Raw genomic sequence first — 22,015 nt, 5'->3', positions numbered from 1 at the left:
GGATATAAAAAGTGATTTCAAGGAGTTAGGATGGAAGCTGCAAAGCAGGATGAACAGAGTAGTGTTCTCTAGTTTACTACTGGTGCCACGAGATAGTGAGGCGAGGAACAGGGAGCGGGTGCAGCTGGTGTAGGAGGGAGGGCTTCAGATATGTAGATAACTGGGATGCCTTCTGGGGAAGGTGGGACCTGTACAAGAAGGATGGGTTTTCTTCTGAACTGGAAGGGGACCAATGTCCTGGGTGAAAGGTTTGCTCGAGTAGTTCGAGAGGGTTTAAACTAGTATGGCAGAGGGGTGGGAACCTGAGCTGTATACCAGAGGTGAGAGTTGATGCAGATGAGGCAATAGCAAGAGATAGACCAGCTAGTAGGAAGGGTTTTCCTGGGAAGGAACCAAGGAATCAGTTAAAGTGTGTTTGCTTTAATGCAAGGAGTATCAGGAATAAAAGTGATGAACTTAGAGCATGGATCAGTACCTGGTACTATGATGTTGTGGCCATAACAGAGACATGGGTTTCTCAGGGGCAGGAATGGTTGCTGGATGTTCCAGGGTTTAGAGCATTTAAAAAGAATACGGAGGGGGGAAAAAAAGGAGTGGGTGTAGCACTGCTAATCAGCGAGGGTATCACAGCTACAGAAGCTTCCATTGTCGAGGAAGATCTGCCTACCGAGTCAGTATGGGTAGAAATTAGGAACAGCAAGGGAGCAGTCACCTCGTTAGGGGTTTACTACAGGCCCCCCAATAGCAGCAGGGAGATGGAAGAAACCAATGGTCGGCAGATTTTGGAAAAGTGTGAACGTAGTAGGATTGTTGTAATGGGTGACTTTAACTTTCCCAATATTGATTGGAACCTCCTTTGAGCAGAAGATTTGAATGGAGCTGTTTCAGGAGGGTTTCCTAACTCAGTACGTTGACAGGCCGACGAGGGGAGAGGCCATTTTAGACTTGGTGCTCGGAAACGAGCCAGGGCCGGTATCAGATCTTGTGGTGGGAGAGCATTTTGGTGATAGTGACCACAACTGCCTCACATTCTACATAGCTATGGAGAAGAAGAGGATTAGGCAAAATGGGAGGATATTTAATTGGGGAAGAGGAAACTATGATGCGATTAGACATGAGTTAGGAAGCATGGATTAGGAGCAATTGTTCCATGGTAAAGGCACTACAGACATGTGGAGACTGTTTAAGGAACAGTTGTTGTGAGTGATGAATAAATATGTCCCTCTGAGACAGGCAAGAAGTGGTAAGATAAAGGAACCTTGGATGACGAGAGCGGTGGTGCTTCTCGTCAAAAAGAAAAAGGTAGCTTACATAAGGTGGGGGAAGCTAGGGTCAAGCTCAGCTCTAGAGGCTTACAGGCAGGTGAGGAAGGAGCTCAAAAATGGTCTGAGGAAAGCCAGGAGGGGGCACGAGAAAGGCTTGGCAGAACGGATTAGGGAGAACACAAAAGCATTTTACACTTGTGAGGAATAAGAGAATGGTCAAAGAAAGAGTAGGGCCGATCAGGGAAAGCATAGGGAATTTGTGTGTGGAGTCTGAGGAGGTTGGGGAAGCCCTAAATGAGTTTTTTACTTCTGTCTTTACAAAAGAAACAAACTTTGTAGTGAATGAAACCTTTGAAGAGCAGGTGTGCATGCTGGAATGGATAGAGATAGAGGAAGCTGATGTGCTGAAAATTTTGTCAAACGTTAAGATTGACAAGTCGCCAGGCCCGGACCAGATTTGTCCTCGGCTGCTTTGGGAAATGAGAAATGCAATTGCTTCGCCACTTGCGAAGATCTTTGCATCCACACTCTCCACTGGAGTCGTACCTGAGGACTGGAGAGGACCTGAGGATTGCCTGGAAGTCTGTGGTGAGTGGTGTTCCACAGGCCTCTGTCCTTGGGCCTCTACTGTTTGTAATTTTTATTAATGACTTGGATGAGGGGATTGAAGGATGGATCAGCAAGTTTACAGACGACACAAAGGTTGGAGGTGTCGTTGACAGTATATAGGGCTGTTGTAGGCTGCAGCGGGACATTGACATGATGCAGAGATGGGCTGAGAGGTGGCAGATGGAGTTCAACCTGGATAAATGCGAGGTGATGCATTTTGGAAGGTCGAATTTGAAAGCTGAGTACAGGATTAAGGATAGGATTCTTGGCAGTGTGGAGGAACAGAGGGATCTTGGTGTGCAGGTACATAGATCCCTTAAAATGGCCACCCAAGCGGACAGGATTGTTTAGAAAGCATATGGTGTTTTGGCTTTCATTAACAGGGGGATTGAGTTTAAGACTCGTGAGATCTTGTTGCAGCTCTATAAAACTTTGGTTAGACCGCACTTGGAATACTGCGTCCAGTTCTGGTCGCCCTATTATAAGAAAGATGTGGATGCTTTGGAGAGGGTTCATAGGAGGTTTACCAGGATGCTGCCTGGACTGGAGGGCTTATCTTATAAGGAGAAGTTGACTGAGCTCTGACTTTTTTCCTTGGAGAAAAGGAGGAGGAGAGGGGACCTAATTGAGGTATACAAGATAATGAGAGGCATAGATAGGGTCGATAGTCAGAGACTATTTCCCAGGGTAGAAATGACTAACACGAGGGGTCATAGTTTTAAGCTGGTTGGAGGAAAGAATAGAGGGGAAGGCAGAGGCGGGTTCTTTACACAGAGAGTTGTGAGAGCATGGAATGCGTTGCCAGCAGCAGTTGTGGAAGCAGGGTCATTGGGGACATTTAAGAGACTACTGGACATGCATATGGTCACAGAAATTTGAGGGTGCATACATGAGGATCAGTGATCGGCACAACATCATGGGTTGAAAGGCCTGTTCTGTGCTGTACTGTTCTGTGTTCTATAAAGGAAAGTGGTTCTGATTGTTGGAGGTCAGTCTTTCAATTCCAGGACATCTCTGCAGGAGTTCCTCAGAATATTGTCTTTGGCCCAACCATCTTCAGCTGTTTGATTAATGACCTTCTCTCCATCATAAGGTCAGTATTGGAGATGTTCTTTGATTGCACAACGTTCACCACTATTCACAACTCAGATACTGAAGTAGTCCATGTCCAAATACTGCAAGATCGGGACAATATCTCGGCTTAGGCTGAAAAGTGGCAAGTAATACTCGTGCTACACAATGCCAGGCAATGACCATCTCCAGCAAGAGAAGTTGACCATTATCTCTTGACATTCAATGGCATTACCATCACTGAATCCCCCATTATCAATATCCTGGAGTATTGTTCAGTTCGGTTTCTAGTCTCGCCATTTAAATACAGTGGCTACAAGAGTAAATCGAAGGCTAGAAATCCTGCAGCGAGTAACTCATCTGATGACTCAAAGTTTGGGTGAGTGAAGCTTCAACAAAGCTCAAGCTTGACATTATCAAGGATAAAGCAGTCTGCTTGATTGGCACTACATCCACAACTATCCATTCAATCCACCACTGATGCTCTGTAATAGCAGTATGTACTATCAACAAGACGCACAGCAGAAATGCACTGAGCACCTTGGACAGCACCTTCCACACCCACGACTGTTGCCGTCTTAAAAATACATGGGAATACTGCCACTTGCAAGTTCCCCTCTAAGCCACTCACCATCCTGACTTGGAAATACATCACCATTGCTTCAGTGTCATTGGGTTAAAACCCTGGAATTTCTTCACTAATGGCATTGTGTCTACATATAGCACAAGAAAACACCACCATCTTCTTGAGGGCAATTAGGGATGGGCAATAAATGCTGACTCAGTCGACAATGCTCAGGACCCATGAGTGAATAAATGGAAATAATGTTTAACAAATTTATTGGCATTCTTTGTGGAAAAACATGCTGGGGATAAAGACAAATCAGTGAATTACTGTATTCAGTTTCTAGAAAGCATTTCATAAAGTGCTACATCAAAGGTAATTGCAGAAATAAAAGCTCATGGAATGGGGGTAACATATTGGCACAAATATGAGATTGGCTACAAGAAAACACAATCACAAATGATTCATTTTCTGGTTGGCAAAATATAATGAGTGGTGTGGTGCATCACAATGATCAGTGCTGCAGCCTCAATTTTTAAAAAAAAATTAAAATGTCTTCATGTTTTAAATAAAGAGATTGACAAATTTCTATTTAGATTCATTGACAGGAAAATAAGTTGTGAAGCAAGCATAAGAAAGCAATGAAGGAAATTCAAATAATTAAGTGAGTGGTCGCAGATCCAGCAAATGGAGGATAATGTGACAAAATGTGAAATTGTCCATTTTAGCGAAAAGTTGACAGACTGCAAAATTCAGAGATGCATAGGGGTCTTGTTATCTCAGTGCTTGAATTATAAAACGTTAGTATGCAGATACATGGTCACTCAGAAAGCTTATAGAATGGTATAGTTTATTGTGAGGAGAATTGAACACAAAAGTAAGGCATTGGTGAGATTACATGTAGAATACTGTGTATAATATTGGTTTCCATATTTAAGGAATGATGTTACTGGAACAATCAAAGGTGATTTGACTGAAACATGCAACGTCTTCAGGGGCTTTTTTTTAATACAGAGGTTAAGACAATTTTCTTTTTCAGAGGGTGATGAGTCTTTGGAACTCTGCTTCCATCACCTATGAGCAAAAGGTAATTGAAAACTTTTAAAATAGAGATTGATAAATTCTTGATTAGCCTGGGATGAAAGATTATTGGGGGTGGGTGAAAATGAGGAAGGATTGGATCAACCAAGATCTTATTGAATGGTGGAGCTGGCTGCAGGGGCTGAGTGGCCTAATTGATCCTAATTGTATTGTACTTGCCTGTATCATTTACTCTGGCAGCTCGTTCCATACACGTACCATCATCTGTGTGAAAAGGGATCCATCTCGGGTCCCTTTCAAATCCTTCCCCTCTCACTAGACCTATTCCTCTAGTTCACACTCCCCTGCTCTGGGGAAAAGACTTTGGCTTTTCACCTTATCCGTGCCCCTCATGATTTTATAAACCTCTGTGAGGTTATAGACTTCATCCGCCTAAACTACGGGGCAAAAGTCTCTTCTTATGATTCAAACCTTCCAGTCTCAGTAACATCCTTGTCAATCTTTTTTGCACCCTTTCCAGTTGAATAACATCCAGTTTAATAGCAGAATGACTGGAATTGTACACTGTACTCTAAATGTGGCCTTAACGATGTTTTGTACGATCATAACATGACATCCTAATTCCTGTATGCAATGGTCTGACCAATGAAGGCAAGCGCGCCAAGCGTCGCCTTTACCACCCTGTCTACCTGTGACACCACTTTCAAGGAAATATGTACTGTGCCCCTAGATCTCTCTGTTCATCAATACTCCCAGGACCCTACCATTAACTGTAGGTCTTACCAAATTAAATTCCCACCTGCCATTCCTTGGTTCATTGGCCCAGTTGATCAAGATCCCATTGTACTCTTAGATAACCTTCTTCACTGTCACACTATATCAACTATCTGTTGTGCAGTGGGAAGTCCTATATTTGTGAAAGACATGATAGAAATGCAAATGTCTTTTTGTTTCTAATGGACTTGATATCCACTTTGGTGCTGCTAATAAATCATTTTAGTGTTGCACAGGTCAAACACTGCCTCAACAGACAACATCCATGTTGTAGGTTTGCTCGCTGAGCTGGCAGGTTTGTTTTCAGATGTTTCATCACAATGCTAGGTAACATCATCAGTGAGCCTCCAGTGAAGCACTGGTGTTCTGTCCTACTTTCTACTAGTGTGACTTAACAGACCAAGACAAATAAATGGTGATGAAACGTCTGAAAACAAACCTTCCAGCTCAACGAGTAAACTTACAACTTGAACCTCATCCTGAACTACAAATCTTCTCAAAAATTGCAGACAACATTCATGTTTAAAAGGATAAAATCTAGCAGGATAGATATGCTTATTTTGCGTGAAACTAGGGGTGTTTAAAATTTGCTTTTCAGGTGTGGTAAGATTGGCTTTTATTTACCCTCCTTATTAATACCAAGTGAGTAACTAGCTGGTGCTCTTCAGAAGGAGGTTAAGCGTCAACCATGCTATGCAAGTCTGAAGTCACCTCTCATCTTAAACAGTGTACTTGCTACATGGACCTCCTGAAGTCTGTGCACAGCAGTGATTTCTGTAACCAGAACTTAATGCTGCGGCACGCCATTCGCCACATTCAGACCCTCTGAGTGACTGTTCTTGCAGCCAGCAGCTTAGAGGGAACGTTGGCTCTAAACCAAATTTGAGTAAGAATAGCAGGCTTCTTTTCCTAAAGGGCATTAGTGAACCATTGGACATTTTATGACTGTCCAACAGCTTTGTGGTCACTTTTATTCAGATCAGCTTTTTTTTCCAGATTTTAAACTAAACTAAAATTGTCAAACTGCCATGGTGGGATTTGAACTCCCATTCTCTGGATTCCAAGTCCAGTAACATCTCAGCTTTCCCTGTCTACTCACTAATTCTGACATAGTTGGTCCCTTGTCTGAGTTTAAACCAGAAACTGTTCCACTCCTCACTGCAGACAGATGTCTATACATCTGATGCACATGTGTCTCCTGCTCCTGAGGAACTCTCCAATATACAGCAGAGCTCTAAACTAACATCTTTCTGCTCAACTGTGACCAGCTTAGTTGGCAGCACACCAGCCGTTGTGAGAAGTACAACTGCTGTATTGGACCGATGACTGCATTTGATCAACACATGCTCCTTACGTGGGGTTTTGCATGAGTGGAAAGTTTCCTCTGCTTGTTATTACTGCAAACCTCCATCCCTGCAAACACCTGTCTTTGCATACATGGTACATGTTGAAATTCTATTATGTTGGTGATGGTTGGTTTTTACTGCAGGTTACTCTCCCATGTCTGGTGGCTTTGTGACTCAAGACAGCTGTCTGCAAAGAAATGTGAATGGAGTTTGGAAGTTGAAACGAATGGCTAATTATTATTATCTGTAAAAACACAGCAGACCCTTTGCACTGAAGAATTTTCCCTGTCAGTGATGAATTGACACATACAATATCCAGACTGAAAGGCAAGGCAGGGGGAAGAAAGAACAAAATGCAGCCAAAGACTGTTCGCTGTATATTTGTTGCCAAATTTTTCAGTAGTATTATTGCCACCTTATTTGTACATTTATCAGAAATGTCGAAAGTTCATTGGGAATTTTATTGGTTCAACTTTTTTATATCACTGCAGTTGTGGTTTTACAGCTTTTTGTATTATCACCAGGCCTGCTTAATCTATTGGGAAATATTTCATGGTAGTGTAACTGGACTAGATTTTTTTTTTGTCTAAGCCTACAGTCTCAATCAATACTCATTTCGGGGTCAGTCTCAGTACTCCAATGGGCTGCAGCTCAAAGTAATGGATCCACACCTGCAGTTTTCCCATATGCTGGTGAAACATGGTCAGCAACTCTGATTTCCCTACATTGTGATTTAACAAGAATCTATGCCTGCATTACTCCATGGGATAAATGTCTGTCCCTTAATATTCTGACATGGTGATAGGGCGAGGCTTTGTGAACCCAAGTGATGTTCTCCACACGGTGATGGGATAAGGTTCTGTGTCTGCAATTTTCCCCATGTGATAGGATGGTGCCCTGTGTCTGATTTCTCCAGGTGCTGATGGAACACGATCTGTTACCTGTGATTGTCCTATAAAATGATTTAGTAAGGTATGTGTCTGTGATTTCCCCATATAGTGATGGGACAAGGCTCTGGGTCTGAGAGTCTCCCACACAATGATGGTTTTGGGCTCTGTATCTTAATTACTTTTGTATTTGTGTACTCAGAAGGGTAATGGAGTGCGATCCTTTTAGTATAAGAGGAATTGAACATTAAAGTAAGATGTTATGTTTCAGTTATAGGGCATTGGTGAGATCTTGAATGCAACATACGGTTTTGTCTCCCTATTCAAAGAAGGTTATAACTATATTGGATGCAGAGGGGGCTTACAAGATTGATACCTGGCATGTGCAAGTTCTTCTACGAGGAAAGTTTAGACACACATACACTTGGTTTACTAAAGTTTAGCAGAGTGAGGGGTGATTTGATTGAAGTATATAAGGTTCTGAATGGTTTTGGCAAAGTTAAAATTAGGTTTATTGTCAATGTACTGAAAGGTTTAAAGTCACCATTTAAGGCACCACCTTAAGTACAGCAATTTAGGAATAAATTAGAAAAATAAAGAAATAAAAAATGAATGTGGAAATAATGTTTCCTGTTGTGGGTGACTCCAGGACCGGGAGGTACTGTTTAAAATTTAAGTCTGTCTCTTTTGGGATAGAGATGACATTTTTTTTCTGAGGATTGTGTGACTTTGGAACACTGCCTTAGAAGACAGTGGAGGCGAGGTCATTGAATATTTTTAAGGCAGAGATGGATAGACTTTTGTTAGGCAGGGGAATTAAAGGTGATCAGACCATAAGAAATTGGAGCAGGAGTAGGCCATTCAGCCCCTCTCCAACTCCATCATTCAATAAGATCATGGCTGATCTGACATGCATGTGGTATTTGAAGCCAGGTATTTCTGCAAAACAAAAGTTTTTGGAAGGGGTGGAGGAGGTTTGATGCTTTTGAAATAAAACTGTCATTTCTGAATCCTGTCTCTTTATATGCTTAGCTTTTCCTCATTTAAGTAACAGTCCCTTGCTGCATTTTGCTGGAGAGTAAGTAAAAGAGTGGCTTTGTTTTCCAGTTCTGTCCACCACACAAATGGCAGCCTGTGAACAGACACAGAAAGGGATAGCATGTGAGCCTGGGCAGACTCAACTATCACTATTATGTAAAAGGTCAGTGCACTTAAAGGTACTGCGCTTCTTGGATGCTAGTTCTTATTTCAATCTGCTCCAAGTACCAGTGAGAGAGGTCTGCACACTGCCGTTGCTTTCCGCAAATGTTTAGTGTAAATTACACAGCTCAAGGCACTCTGCGTGTCTAACCCAAGTTTGAAATGACCAAAATCTATAATTGAACTAGTCGTGTTTTTCACAGTTCAATTGGGCACAGTATTAAAAAGTTCACAAGTGCTAAAACACTTTACTGAAATCCTAATGGCAGGAACAGCTTTGTGCTTCTTACTGTATGCTATTTAAAGCTTTACTTCATGCATCACTAGGAATCTATCTGTAAAACGATTTAGTTCGCTGCTTTCTTTAAAAGATACATTAAATTTGAGATACTATATAATGGGTACGCTGTAGTGGACAAGCTGTGCACTGCTGGTACCTGTCGTGCTTATCAGAGTTGAAATTCACTTGGTGCAAGAGCATGATTTTTTTAGTATTTCAGGTGGAATCCTAATCTGCATGAGGCAACCAGGCTCTGGCCTTTGAGAATTCAGTTTGTGAAGATTATGAATTTCTGATGTCATGGATGTAGTTGCTGGAGTTTGGTATTTGAACAACTCAGTTTTCTCAGAAAAGGCTTGGATTTTGCTTCTATGTGGGTTGGGACTCTGTAAGCTATTGTAGGTTTTTCATTCTGTCAATCTGGTTTTAGCATTATCCTATTTATCATGCACTTTATCTCAATGTATTCCTCTCTTTCAGATTGTTCTGTGCCCAGCTCTCTGAGGTCCAGTTTTGCAGACACCATTCCCTCACTGAAATGCCTTCAGTGGGGACTGGCCCTTTCACCACATTCCAGGTACAGACACTCTCTATGCTCACAGTTTCACGTCATAATAATTGTTCCTTGTCTGCCACATCTCAATTTTACTGGAAGGGATCTGAACCTAGTTGTTTTATGCCTGTCCTGGCATTCAACTCTAGCATCTTGAGACTTGACAATATTTCAGCCAGGCAGTGGATACCAATGCCACTTTTCTACCTATTTTCCTCTGTTCTGCTATAGAGAATAGACTTTTGATTCAATTTTTTGATGAATTTAATCCTTTTATGAAATCATTACATTTGCCTACAAATTAGCATTACAAAAATAATTTTGAGATAGCACATTGAACAGGACAGGAACAGACCCTTCAGCCCACCATGTCTGTGCCAATCATGGTGCTATTCTAAACTAATCCTTGCCTACACATGGTCCATATCCTTCTATTCTCTGCTTGTTCATGTGATTCTTAAACTGCTAACGTATCTGCTTCTACCAACTCCTTAGCAACATGTTCCAGGCACGCACTAACTTTGATGTTGAAAGAAACTTGGCTTGCAAATCTTTTACATTTCCCCCTCTTATCTTAAAACTATGCCCCTAGTGTTTGACATTTCCATCCTTATAAAAGAGACCCCGTCTATCCACTCTACCCATGCCTGTTATAATTTTATATGCTTCTATCAGGTTGCCCCTCAACCTCAACCTCCAACACGAACAAAAACAACCCAAGTTGTCCAACCTCTCCTCACAGCTAAAGATCTTGGATACATGAGATGCTCTATATGAGTAAAAGTTTGTTGTTTTTTAAACCAAGTGGTGCTTCTTCCAATCCTCTTGCCAATAAACAAGCAGTGTGTGATTGTCAAGTTGCACAATGAGATCTATCCAACAATTACACAGCCCAGAAAGAGGCCATTTTTCCCATCTTACATAAACCAGCTTCTTGAAAGAACTATCTAATCAGTCACATCTTCCAGCTCTTATCTTGGAGACATGTATGTGTAACAAAACTTTCCATATACACATATATATGTACATATGACTCATTTTGAATTGTTGAGCTGAACCCATTGGGAATGGATTAGGACTGCTTAAAGTCTTCCCGCAGGACCTTGCAACCTGCAGGCAGAGGAGATACCTAACCCATCATGCTGGACAGGGTTTGCAAGTCAGAAGAATCGCCCCTGAATACTAACCCATGCTGGCAAAGAATATAGTGACAGCATACTTCATTCAGATAGCTGGTTTAACTTGGGAGCTCTTCTCAGAGTACATGTACACTGCTGTGCTATAATGCGCAGTTGGCATTGCTGAATTAAACGGATTGCAATACCCCAGTAGCCTTTTATATTTTAAAAGTAAATTGCCAACCGTAAGCACTTAAAATCCTCATGGGTGATATGTTATTAAAATTATATTAAAGTTAATTCTGCTTTTTGTTTTAAATGCAACGTATGCAGCAGTCTGTACCCACTCCCCAGCCCCCAAGGAAAACACGCACTCTGCCCTAGCGCATGGTCCTGTTTGTGACATCACAAGTAAAACCTTGTCCCTGACTTTTTTTCTTTGTTTAGTAGAATTGTTTCCATACAAAACTTACGCTCTTTTCGGCAATTACGTGTTAGTGCCCCTTTAGTTTTAATAACCTAGGGGAGAAGTTAGCTGCTGCTATTTTGAAAGGGTGCTCTTACTGCAGATCATTGATTTTATATTGAAGAAGTTACCTTTGGTTGCAATGTCTACATTCCACTGATGCTTTGTATTCCCCCCGACCTAAATGCAATTTGCATGTTACACAGTGAGATTCCCTAGGGTTGAAAAGGTATCTGCTGTGCAAATAGATACTCTCTCACAGTATTAAGGAGGTTGGCTAACTCAGTTGGCCTGACAGCTGGCTTGTGATACAGTGAGACCAACAGCTTGGTTTCAATTCCTGCACTGGCTGATGTTACCATGAATGACTCTTTTCAACTTATCCTGAGGTATGGTGATCCTCAAGTTAAACCACCACTTGTCATGTCTCTCTTATGGGAAAGCAACTCTGTGGTCTGGAAGGTCAATGGGAGTGCACTTGCTCCCTCAGTACTGGAGTGCAGCCACGTACAGGCGCTCTGTTCATCCATGTTTGCTGCACCCCATAAATGTAACCAGTCAGATAACAGATGTTCGATCACCACAGCTAATGGAAGTAAATGAGTGAAATGGGTTCTACACGTTATCTCTGAATGAACACCTGAGCCCAGCAGTACTGCAGAGTGCAGTTCCTTAACATAGCTATAAAAATAAAGTTCAAAGTTTTTGAGAAGATTTGTAGCTTGGGTGCTCATTGTTGTGGTTCTGTTCACCGAGCTGGGAATTTGTGTTGCAGACGTTTCGTCCCCTGTCTAGGTGACATCCTCAGTGCTTGGGAGCCTCCTGTGAAGCGCTTCTGTGATGTTTCCTCCGGCATTTATAGTGGTTTGTCTCTGCCGCTTCCGGTTGTCAGTTCCAGCTGTCCGCTGCAGTGGCCAGTATATTGGGCCCAGGTCGATGTGTTTGCTGATAGAATCTGTGGATGAGTGCCATGCCTCTAGGAATTCCCTGGCTGTTCTCTGTTTGGCTTGTGCTATAATAGTAGTGTTGTCCCAGTCAAACTCATGTTGCTTGTTATCCGCGTGTGTGGCTACTAAGGATAGCTGGTCGACCACACGCGGATGACAAGCAACATGAGTTGGACTGGGACAACACGACTGTTATAGGACAAGCCAAACAGAGAACAGCCAGGGAATTCCTAGAGGCATGGCACTCATCCACAGATTCTATCAGCAAACACATCGACCTGGACCCAATATACTGGCCACTGCAGCGGACAGCTGGAACTGACAACTGGAAGTGGCAGAGACAAACCACTATAAATGCCGGAGGAAACATCACAGAAACACTTCACAGGAGGCTCCCAAGCACTGAGGATGTCACCTAGACAGGGGACGAAAAGTCTGCAACACAAATTCCCAGATCGGCGAACAGAACCACAACAAAAATTAAATGTGACTCTCACAGTATTTGCACAACATCACGATATACTTTGGCATATATAAATTTAAATTAAGCACGGGCAGAAGCAATAATTGGCCTGACTGGTCTCTGCTGTTGAGTTTATGCTTCACAGGAAGATTATTAGTGACTATCTTGTATTTATGATCCTCCTAGTTTTGGTTTTCCAGACAAATAGAATCAACTGCTCTTTGTTGACCCAATCAAACTCATTAAATCTTTTCATAATTTTAACAATTGCTATCCAGTCATTCTTCAGCCTTCTCGAGGGAAAAAAAAGATCCTGTTTAGTCTTTTATGATGGGTAACATGCCTCCTTTTATAGTAGGTATATTCCTTCCATTATGGTATCACTCTTGTAAATTATTTTTTGCACAATCTGTATCCTTCCTATATTATGGGGACCGGAACTGTCTACAGTATTAAACATCTGATCTAACCAAGGTTTTATGCAAACCTAAAATAACTTCCCTATTTCCAAATTTTTCTATTTAGAAAATAACCAACATGCTTGAATTAGTGTTTCTTTATATTAGAACTTTCATTTTATGAAGGGGCCTTGTCACTTACTACTTTGGGTATCAGTGTACTGGGGAGAAAGTGAGGTCTGCAGATGCTGGAGATCAGAGCTGAAAATGTGTTGCTGGAAAAGCGCAGCAGGTCAGGCAGCATCCAGGGAACAGGAGAATCGACGTTTCGGGCATAAGCCCTTCTTCAGGAATGAGGAAAGTTTGTCCAGCAGGCTAAGATAAAAGGTAGGGAGGAGGGACTTGGGGGAGGGGCGTCAGAAATGCGATAGGTGGAAAGAGGTCAAGGTGAGGGTGATAGGTCAGACTGGGGTGGGGGCGGAGAGGTCAGGAAGAAGATTGCAGGTTAGGAAGGCGGTGCTGAGTTCGATGGATTTGACTGAGATAAGGTGGGGGGAGGGGAAATGAGGAAACCGGTGAAATCCGAGTTCATCCCTTGTGGTTGGAGGGTTCCTCGGCGGAAGATGAGGCGCTCTTCTTCCAACCGTCGTGTTGCTATGGTCTGGCGATGGAGGAGTCCAAAGATCTGCATATCCTTGGTGGAGTGGGAGGGGGAGTTGAAGTGTTGAGCCACAGGGTGGTTGGGTTGGTTGGTCCGGGTGTCCCATATCTCCTTCCTCAGCACCTGCCTCATTTCCGACGCCCCTCCCCCAAGTCCCTCCTCCCTACCTTTTATCTTAGCCTGCTGGACAAACTTTCCTCATTCCTGAAGAAGGGCTTATGCCCGAAACGTCGATTCTCCTGTTCCCTGGATGCTGCCTGACCTGCTGCGCTTTTCCAGCAACACATTTTCAGCTCTGATCTCCAGCATCTGCAGACCTCACTTTCTCCTTAAAGAAATTGAGGGTTTGGTTAAGAAAAAGAAGGAAACATATGTAAGGTATAGACAGGATAGATCAAGTGAATCCTTAGAAGACTATAAAGGCAGTAGGAGTATACTTAAGAGGGAAATCAGGAGGGCAAAAAGGGGAAATGAGATAGCTTTGGCAAATAGAATTAAGGAGATTCCAAAGAGTTTTTACAAATACGTTAAAAACAAAAGGATAACGAGGGAGAGAATAGGGCCCCTCAAAGATCAGCAAGACGGCCTTTGTGTGGAGCCGCAGAAGATGGTGGAGGTAGCAAACAAGTATTTTGCATCAGTATTTACTGTGGAAAAGGATATGGAAGATATAGACTGTAGGGAAATAGATGGTGACATCTTGCAAATTGTCCAGATTACAGAGGAGGAAGTGCTGGATGTCCTGAAACGCATAAAGGTGGATAAATCCCCAGGACCTGATCAGGTGTACCCTAGGACTCTGTGAGAAACTAGAGAAGTGATTGCTGGGCCTCTTGCTGAGATATTTATATCATTGATAGTCACAGGTGAAATGCCGTAAGACTGAAGGTTGGCTAACGTGGTGCCACTCTTTAAGAAGGGTGGTAAGGGCAAGCCAGTGAGCCTGACATAGGTGGTGGGCAAGTTGTTGGAGGGAATCCTGAGGGACAGGATATACATGTATTTGGAAAGGCATGGACTGATTCGGGATAGTCAACATGGCTTTGTGCTTGGGAAATAATGTCTCACAAACTTGATTGAGTTTTTTGAAGAAGTAACAAAGAGGACTTCAGTAAGGCTTTCGACAAGGTTCCCCATGGGAGACTGATTAGCAAGATTAGATCTCATGGAATACAGGGAGAACTAGTCATTTGGATACAGAACTGGCTCAAAGGTAAAAGACAGAGAGTGGTGGTGGAGGGTTGTTTCTCAACTGGAGGCCTGTGACCAGTGGAGTTCCACAAGATTCAATGCTGGGTCCCCTCCTTTTGTCATTTATATAAATGATTTAGATGTGAGCGTTAGAGGTACGGTTAGTAAGTTTGCAGATGACACCAAAATTGGAGGTGTACTGGACAGCGAAGAGGGTTACCTCAGATTACAACAGGATCTTGACCAGATGGGCCAATGGGCTGAAAAGTGGCAGGTGGAGTTTAATTCAGATAAATGTGAGGTGCTGCATTTTGGGAAAACAAATCTTAGCAGGACTTATACACTTAATGGTAAGGTCCTAGGGAGTGTTGATGAACAAAGAGACTTTGGTGTGCAGGTTCATAGCTCCTTGAAAGTGGAGTTGCAGGTAGACAGGATAGTGAAGGCGGCGTTTAGTATGGTTTCTTTTATTGGTCAGAGTATTGAGTACAGGACTTGGGAGGTCATGTTGTGGCTGTACAGGACATTGGTCAAGCCACTGTTGAAATATTGCGGAGCTATTCTGGTCTCCTTCCTATTGGAAAGATGTTGTGAAACTTGAAAGGGTTCAGAAAAGATTTGCAAGGATGTTGCCAGGGTTGGAGGATTTGAGCTATAGGTAGAGACTGAACAGGCTGGGGCTGTTTTCCCTGGAGCATCGGAGGCTGATGAGTGACCTTCTAGAGGTTTACAAAATTATGAGGGGCATGGATAGGATAAATAGACAAAGTTTTTTCCCTGGGATCGGGAAGTCCAGAACTAGAGGGCATAGGTTTAGGATGAGAGGGAAAGATATAAAAGAGACCTAACAGGCAACTTTTTCACACAAAGGGTGGTATGTGTATGGAATGAACTGCCAGAGGAAGTGGTGGAGGCTGGTACAATTGCAACATTTAAGAGGCATTTGGATGGGTATATGAATAGGAAGGGTTTGGAGGGATATGGGCCGGATGCTGGCAGGTGGGACTAGATTGGGTTGGGATATCCTATTCCGTCCTATATCTTGTGTTCTTATGTGAAGTTTTGAAACATTTCAGAGAGAGACACAATGTTGTGTTAATATAAGGCTTCCTTCTTCAATTTAACATAAATCTGAAATCTTTCCTACTCAAAAGGAAACAGACTTGCTGAATATATCAACATTTTGTACAGAAAACTAAGCATCTGTTCGTGTTTCTGTATATCTATTTTTGTTTTTTGATTTCTAACATCTGCAGTATTGAAACTTTTTTAAAGTTGCAATAGTTGGCTTGGAAATTTACTGATCATAATTCTAATAAAATATTCTTTTTTCTTTTATTTTTAAAATGTAATTTCTTTTCCTCTTCTAGGTGTCCTTGTACTCTACACTGTAGCCTTACTGAGGGCAACTGGGCAACCTGCTGCCAGGGCTCAGTGCTGTTGTGTGCTGCTCCCAAGCTGGCTGTGTGAACGTGTAAGAGAGCTGACCAAGGCAGCTCTCCTTGAACCTTTTTTATTTTATATTCATAAATGATAGCCACAGCAGGTTTGTTGAAAGGAAAACTAAGTCTGACAGTTGGTGAAGTTCTGAACTAATGGAAAGTTGCAGCTGAGAGTTTGTTCATAAATTTTCAAAAGGCTTGGTCAAGTGCCACTTGATGGACTTGTCTGAATTTTTGAACCCTTGAGATTAAAGAGAAGGCCGCTGAGAATCACAGAGCCAAAGATTGTGGTCCTTCAGACCAGAGGAATGTGTGCAGTGATGTTAGGAGCAATACTGTTTGAAATTATGCCCTATTTACCGAAACTAAAATCATTAATATCTATAAATGTTTGTGGACTAAGTCCAACAGTGGTATAGTTTGTGGCCCACATTATATAGGAAGCCCATTGAATCACACAATAATCAGCCCACTGATTCGATGCCAGCAGGCTTTCAACCAAAATAACAAATACGGTCTAGGAAGTCCCACCTGAGCAGAGCTGCTGGTCAACCAGATGTTGCGTTCCTAGAACTCAGCAGAAGTTATAGTTGCTGCAGAGAGAAAACCATCCAGACCTCAGGTGGAGGATGGTCAGAGAGGTAAATGCAGTTTGGGTGTGGGGTTTGGGGAGGTGGGGGCAGAGAATGTAGCTCTGAGGCCACAAATTAGTTCAAATTGAGAGACACCTATATTCTACAGTCCCTCTCCATACAGACTGCCTGCTGGTTTAATACTTATGTCGGGTGATTCTTCCTTGTCCCACCAGGAGCTGCAGTAATCATAGCCAAGGTAGGATAAAGCCTTTAAATAGGCAGTTAATTAACCACTTGAAGGCCTCACTTGGAGGTAGGATCAGGAAGATTGACCATGTGTCTTCCCACCTCTAACTTAACTCCCTACTTCCCACCATCGAGGAGGTGATCTACCCAGTGTCCTCCCACTCACTTATTTGCTCTTCCTTTTACCTTCCTGCCCTTTCTTGCAAGGGGAAAATCCAATCCTATGAATGACAGGCTTGGGGCTGCAAATTTGACTTGGATGGTAACACAAAATTAGCAGTATCAGACCGGCTGCTCATTGTCCTGAGTTTGATATTTAATTCCATTGACTGCAAAGAAACTGAATGTCAGCCACTGTGTATAAAAGGACTACTACCAATGCCACTCATTTTGTGCCACCATTTAGGATGAATTTCTAGTTCTTGGTGTATAATTGCAAAAGCTGGTGTGGTACTGAGTTATAGCACCAACTTTAATCTCTGGCCTGCTGACTGTAGTGCATTGGCCTGGGTGCCTCTGAAATATGAGAATGGAAAATTCAGCCGTGCTTCCCACTTCTGATTGTGATCCTGTGACCCAGCTTGCACATTTGTGTGTTAGATAAGGATAGGGTTGAGCTGAGCTCAGCTGCGTGTCATCTTGCAGTGTGACGTCCCACTGGCACTTGGCTCTCTAGTCTCATGCTTGGGTGAAGCAAGGTCAGCAACCTTGGAACAGGAAGTGGAAGGGACATGGAGAAGCAAACAATATAAATAAAATAGATTCATACATCCACTCAGAACCTAATTTTCAATGTTTTGACATTCTTTTATTGCTCGGTAAATTATGCAACATAAGTTTAGTTCTATACTCCATGTTTTATCCATCTTTTCCCATCAACACTCTGAACAGCCATGGGCATTGTTCACACTTGATAGTAAAATATTTATTTTGATAAAAATATTTTTTTTTAAACCTTGATTTTTATTTTAAATACTTTGCCTGTCTTCATACTTGTTTGGGAACTCTTTTTTTCCGCTACCCCTTTCACCAGTACCAGGCAATGCTGTTCAGCAAAGAGCAGAAGTAAACCCTTCCAGAATGCTGTTTGTTGCTTTTTGCTCCAAGAAGATGAAGCAAGTTACAAGAGTTTGCATGCCATGGTGACAGTGAGGTGCGCTAGACCAGTCACCATCCAGAAGTCAGTACCGTCTGACATTTTCTAATTAATCTGACCAGAGATATTATTACACACCTCTGGAGCAGTTGGAATTTGAAGCTGGGTCTTCCATTCCAGAGGTAGGAACACTGCCACTACAACACCAATAGCCTTTCAGTTCTATGTGTCACATGGACCGCTAACCCTCTTCATCTGTTCAGTATTCTCCGTGTATAAATGCCAGGTGCAGAGACCAGGAGATGTTACCTTGAAATTAAAAAAATGAATATGATGGAATAAGTAAAAGCTGAATTGCCAAAGCACGTTTGCAATGATGCATCATTGGTTGTGAGCCACTTTGGGAATAGCCAAGGTCTTTTTCCTAGGGTGGGGGAGCCCAAAACTAGAGGACATAGGTTTAAGATGAGAGGGGAAAGATATTTAAAAAGGTCCTAAGGGGCAACACTTTCAAACAGAGGGTGACGCATTTATGGAATGAGTGGCCAGAGGATGTGGTGGAAGCTGGTATAATTGCAGCAATTAATAGGCATCTGAATGGATATATGAATAGGATGGGTTTAGAGAGATATGGGCCAAATGCTGGCAAATGGGACTAAGTCAGATTGGGATGTCTGTGCAGATGAATTGGACCGAAGGGTCTATTTCCATGCTGTATGACTCTAGTTAATAACATTATAAACTGGTAACTTTTTCCTTTCCATTTTCTCATGTCTCAAAGCTATTCTCATTTATCTTTGTTTTCTTCACTCCCTTTTTCTGTGTTTGCCACTTCCACCCTTTTGAAGCAGTGAAAATGCAGAAAGAGATGGGTGACAAATGGAAAAGCAAAGAATTAGGACATTTAAAGGAGCACCGACCATAGAAATATCAAAAAATAGAGCAGAACAATTGCAATGAGTGCTTCTGGTTTTAGAGGTGAGAGGCCCAGATGAACAAATGTCCTATCTACTGATTTGCTAGAGGTATAAAATTTCTCAGATCAGAAATTTTATTTGGTTTGAAGTCTTGAACAGACTTGGACTTTATGGAGGACAAAATAGACCTTTGAATTGAAAGAGGGAATTCAAAAACGTGGAAGCAGCTACACAGATAGAGGAGAGGAGGCCATGAATGGACTGAGCAGGAGCATTTGAATTAAGGACAAGGCTGAGAACAAACATTTAAAAAGATGTAGAAACAATAAATTTAGTGTCTGACAAAGGTCGGCTGTCAGAAAAGTCCAAGAATCAAATGAAGGATCTAAAGAGTTTGAGTACCGAGTTGTGGAATTCAAATGACTCCAAGTGTAATCTCTGTCTACCAGATGCAAGATATTGTTCATTGAATTCCTAGAATGTGGAAAGACCAGCATTGCCTTTTCCTTTTGAATGGCTGAACTCCCTATGCTGATGCAATATATAAGATGCATTGCTTTTCTGAATTTCATACTTGGTATACAGGGCACAGTCTCAAAATTTGCAGATGGTACAAAACGTGGAAGCTTTGTGATATGTGAGCAGGATAGTGTAGAAATTCAAAATAACACAAACAAGTTGGAATGAGCAGATGGTTGGCCACCTAAAGTTCAATGCAGAGGATTGTGAAGTGAAACATTTTGGTAGGAAGAACTTGGAGTAACAGTGTAAAACAAAGGGCACAAAGAGGGTGCAGCAGCAGAGGGACCTGGATGCATATTTCATACGTCATTAAAAGTGCTGGACAGGGGGAGAGAGCTGGTAATAAAGCATACACTTTCCTAGCCTTTATTAATATGGATGTGTGTATAAGAGCAAACTTATAAAACAATAGTTTGGTCTCAGCTGTTTCCAGTTCTGGGCACTTATTTTAGGAGGGATAGAGTCATAGAGATGTACAGCGTGGAAACAGACCCTTCGGTCCAACCCGTCCATGCCGACCAGATATCCCAACCCAATCTAGTCCCACCTGCCAGCACCCGGCCCACTTCCCTCCAAACCCTTTCTATTCATATACCCATCCAAATACTTCTTAAATGTTGCAATTGTACCAGCCTCCACCACTTCCTCTGGCAGCTCATTCCATACACATACCATCCTCTTACTAGACTCAAAAGGTTCACACTGTTTCTCTTACCAGATACTTTCACATTCACCAAGTTTAGAGTCATAGAGATGTACAGCACGGAAATAGACCCTTCAGTCCATGCCAACCAGATATCCTAACTTCATCCTGTCCCATTTGCCAGCATTTGGCCCATGCTATACTGTTTTATATTCTATTAATGTGCCCATCCAGTTGTCTTTTAATGCTGTAATTGTACCAGCCTCCACTATTTTCACAAGCAGCTCATTCCATACATATGCCACCCTCTACTTGAAAAGGTTGTCCTTTGGGTCCCTTTTAAATCTTTCCCTTCTCACCTTAACCTATGACCTCTAATTTTAGACTTGGGAAAAAGACCTTGGCTATTCACCCTGCCCATGTCCCTCATGATTATACAAATCTGCAGAAGGTCCCTTTCAACCTCCAATGCTCCAGTGAAAACAGCCCCAGCGCATTCAGCCTCTCCGTATAGCTCAAACCCCATAACATCCTTATAAAGCTTTGCTGCATCTTTTCAAGCTTAACAACATCTTTCCTATAGCAGGGAGATCCGAACTGAATGCAGTATTCAAAAAGTGTCCCAACCGATGTCCTATACAGCCACAATAGGACCTCCCAACTTCTATAGTCAATGCACTGAGCAACAGAGGTAAATGTACCAAACACCTTCACTAACCATCTACCTGTGACCCCACCTTCAAGGAACTATAAACCTGCATTCCAAGGCTTCTTTGTTCAGCAACACTCCTCAGGACCTTACCACTAAATGTATATGTCCTGCCCTGATTTGCCTTACCAAAATGCAACACCTCACATTTATCTAAATTAAACTCAATCTGCCACTCCTCGACCCATTGGATCAAGGTCCTGTTGTACTCTGAAGTAACCCTCTTCACTGTCCACTACACTATCAATTTTAATGTCATCAGCAAACTTACTAACCATTCCTCCTACATTCACATCCAAACCATTTATATATATATGACAAAAAGGAATGGACCCAGCACTGAACCTTGTGGCACACTGCTGGTCACAGGCCTCCAGTCTGAAAAACAACCCCCACCATAGGTTTTCAAGGTTTGTGCGAAGATTTGTAGCTTGGGTGTCAGCTGTCGTGGGTCGTGGGCATGTTTGCCGAGCTGGGACGTTGATTCCCAGACGTTTTGCTCCCTGTCTAGGTGTCATCCTCAGCGCTCCGGAGCCTCCCGCGAAGCATCTGAAAACCATTTGGTTCTGTTTCTGCTGCTTCCAGTTGTTCGTTGTAGTGGCTGGTATATTGATGGATGAAACCAGAAAGCAACAACACCCTAACATTTTATGAATCACCCCAAAGTACACAAACGATACACACCACTCAGATACATTGTGGCACACCCGTGAATGCCATCGCATAAACTGGCAAGAAAAACTCCAACAAAAACTAATTAGCAGATTCAAACACTCCACACATTCATCACAGGAATTCCTAGACAACTTTAATGAACATAAACATAGACAAGGTTGAAGCAGTGGTCTCATTTGATGTAACGGCATTGTTCACTTCAATTAACAAAACTCTAGCCAGAGAGACAATAGCATAACAGATAACATGACGGGGAACCTGTGAACAAGGACTGCATACTCAAACTACTAGACCTGCACTTGTCAACATACTTCACATTCAACAACCAAATATATGAACAGATCAATGAAATACC

The 22,015-nt window shown here is 42.4% G+C and overlaps 1 protein-coding gene across 24 annotated transcripts in view; it reads left to right on the top strand.

Moving 5' to 3' along the window:
- LOC122561273 (solute carrier family 2, facilitated glucose transporter member 9-like) overlaps window positions 1-22,015 on the top strand; it is a 253,152-nt gene that overhangs the window by 20,676 nt on the left and 210,461 nt on the right. For 7 of the 24 annotated variants that reach the window (XR_015760886.1, XR_015760883.1, XR_015760879.1 and 4 more), the window contains 2 exons: window positions 8,666-8,759; window positions 9,519-9,615. The exons of 4 other annotated variants lie outside the window; for them this stretch is intronic. The gene's annotated coding sequence lies outside the window, so the exon portion shown is untranslated. Of the gene's footprint in view, window positions 1-4,549; window positions 4,598-8,665; window positions 8,760-9,518; window positions 9,616-16,205; window positions 16,382-22,015 lie in introns of all 24 variants that reach the window. 13 more of the 24 variants (XR_015760894.1, XR_015760889.1, XR_015760890.1 and 10 more) reach the window with 4 other exon arrangements.

This window comes from Chiloscyllium plagiosum, unplaced genomic scaffold (genome assembly GCF_037043375.1).
Source record: "Chiloscyllium plagiosum isolate Xiang-an unplaced genomic scaffold, Cpla_swu_hap1 HiC_scaffold_22, whole genome shotgun sequence".
NCBI lineage: Eukaryota > Metazoa > Chordata > Chondrichthyes > Orectolobiformes > Hemiscylliidae > Chiloscyllium > Chiloscyllium plagiosum.
The sequence above is the reverse complement of the archived record's forward strand: the minus strand, read 5'-3'. Positions and strand labels throughout refer to the sequence as shown.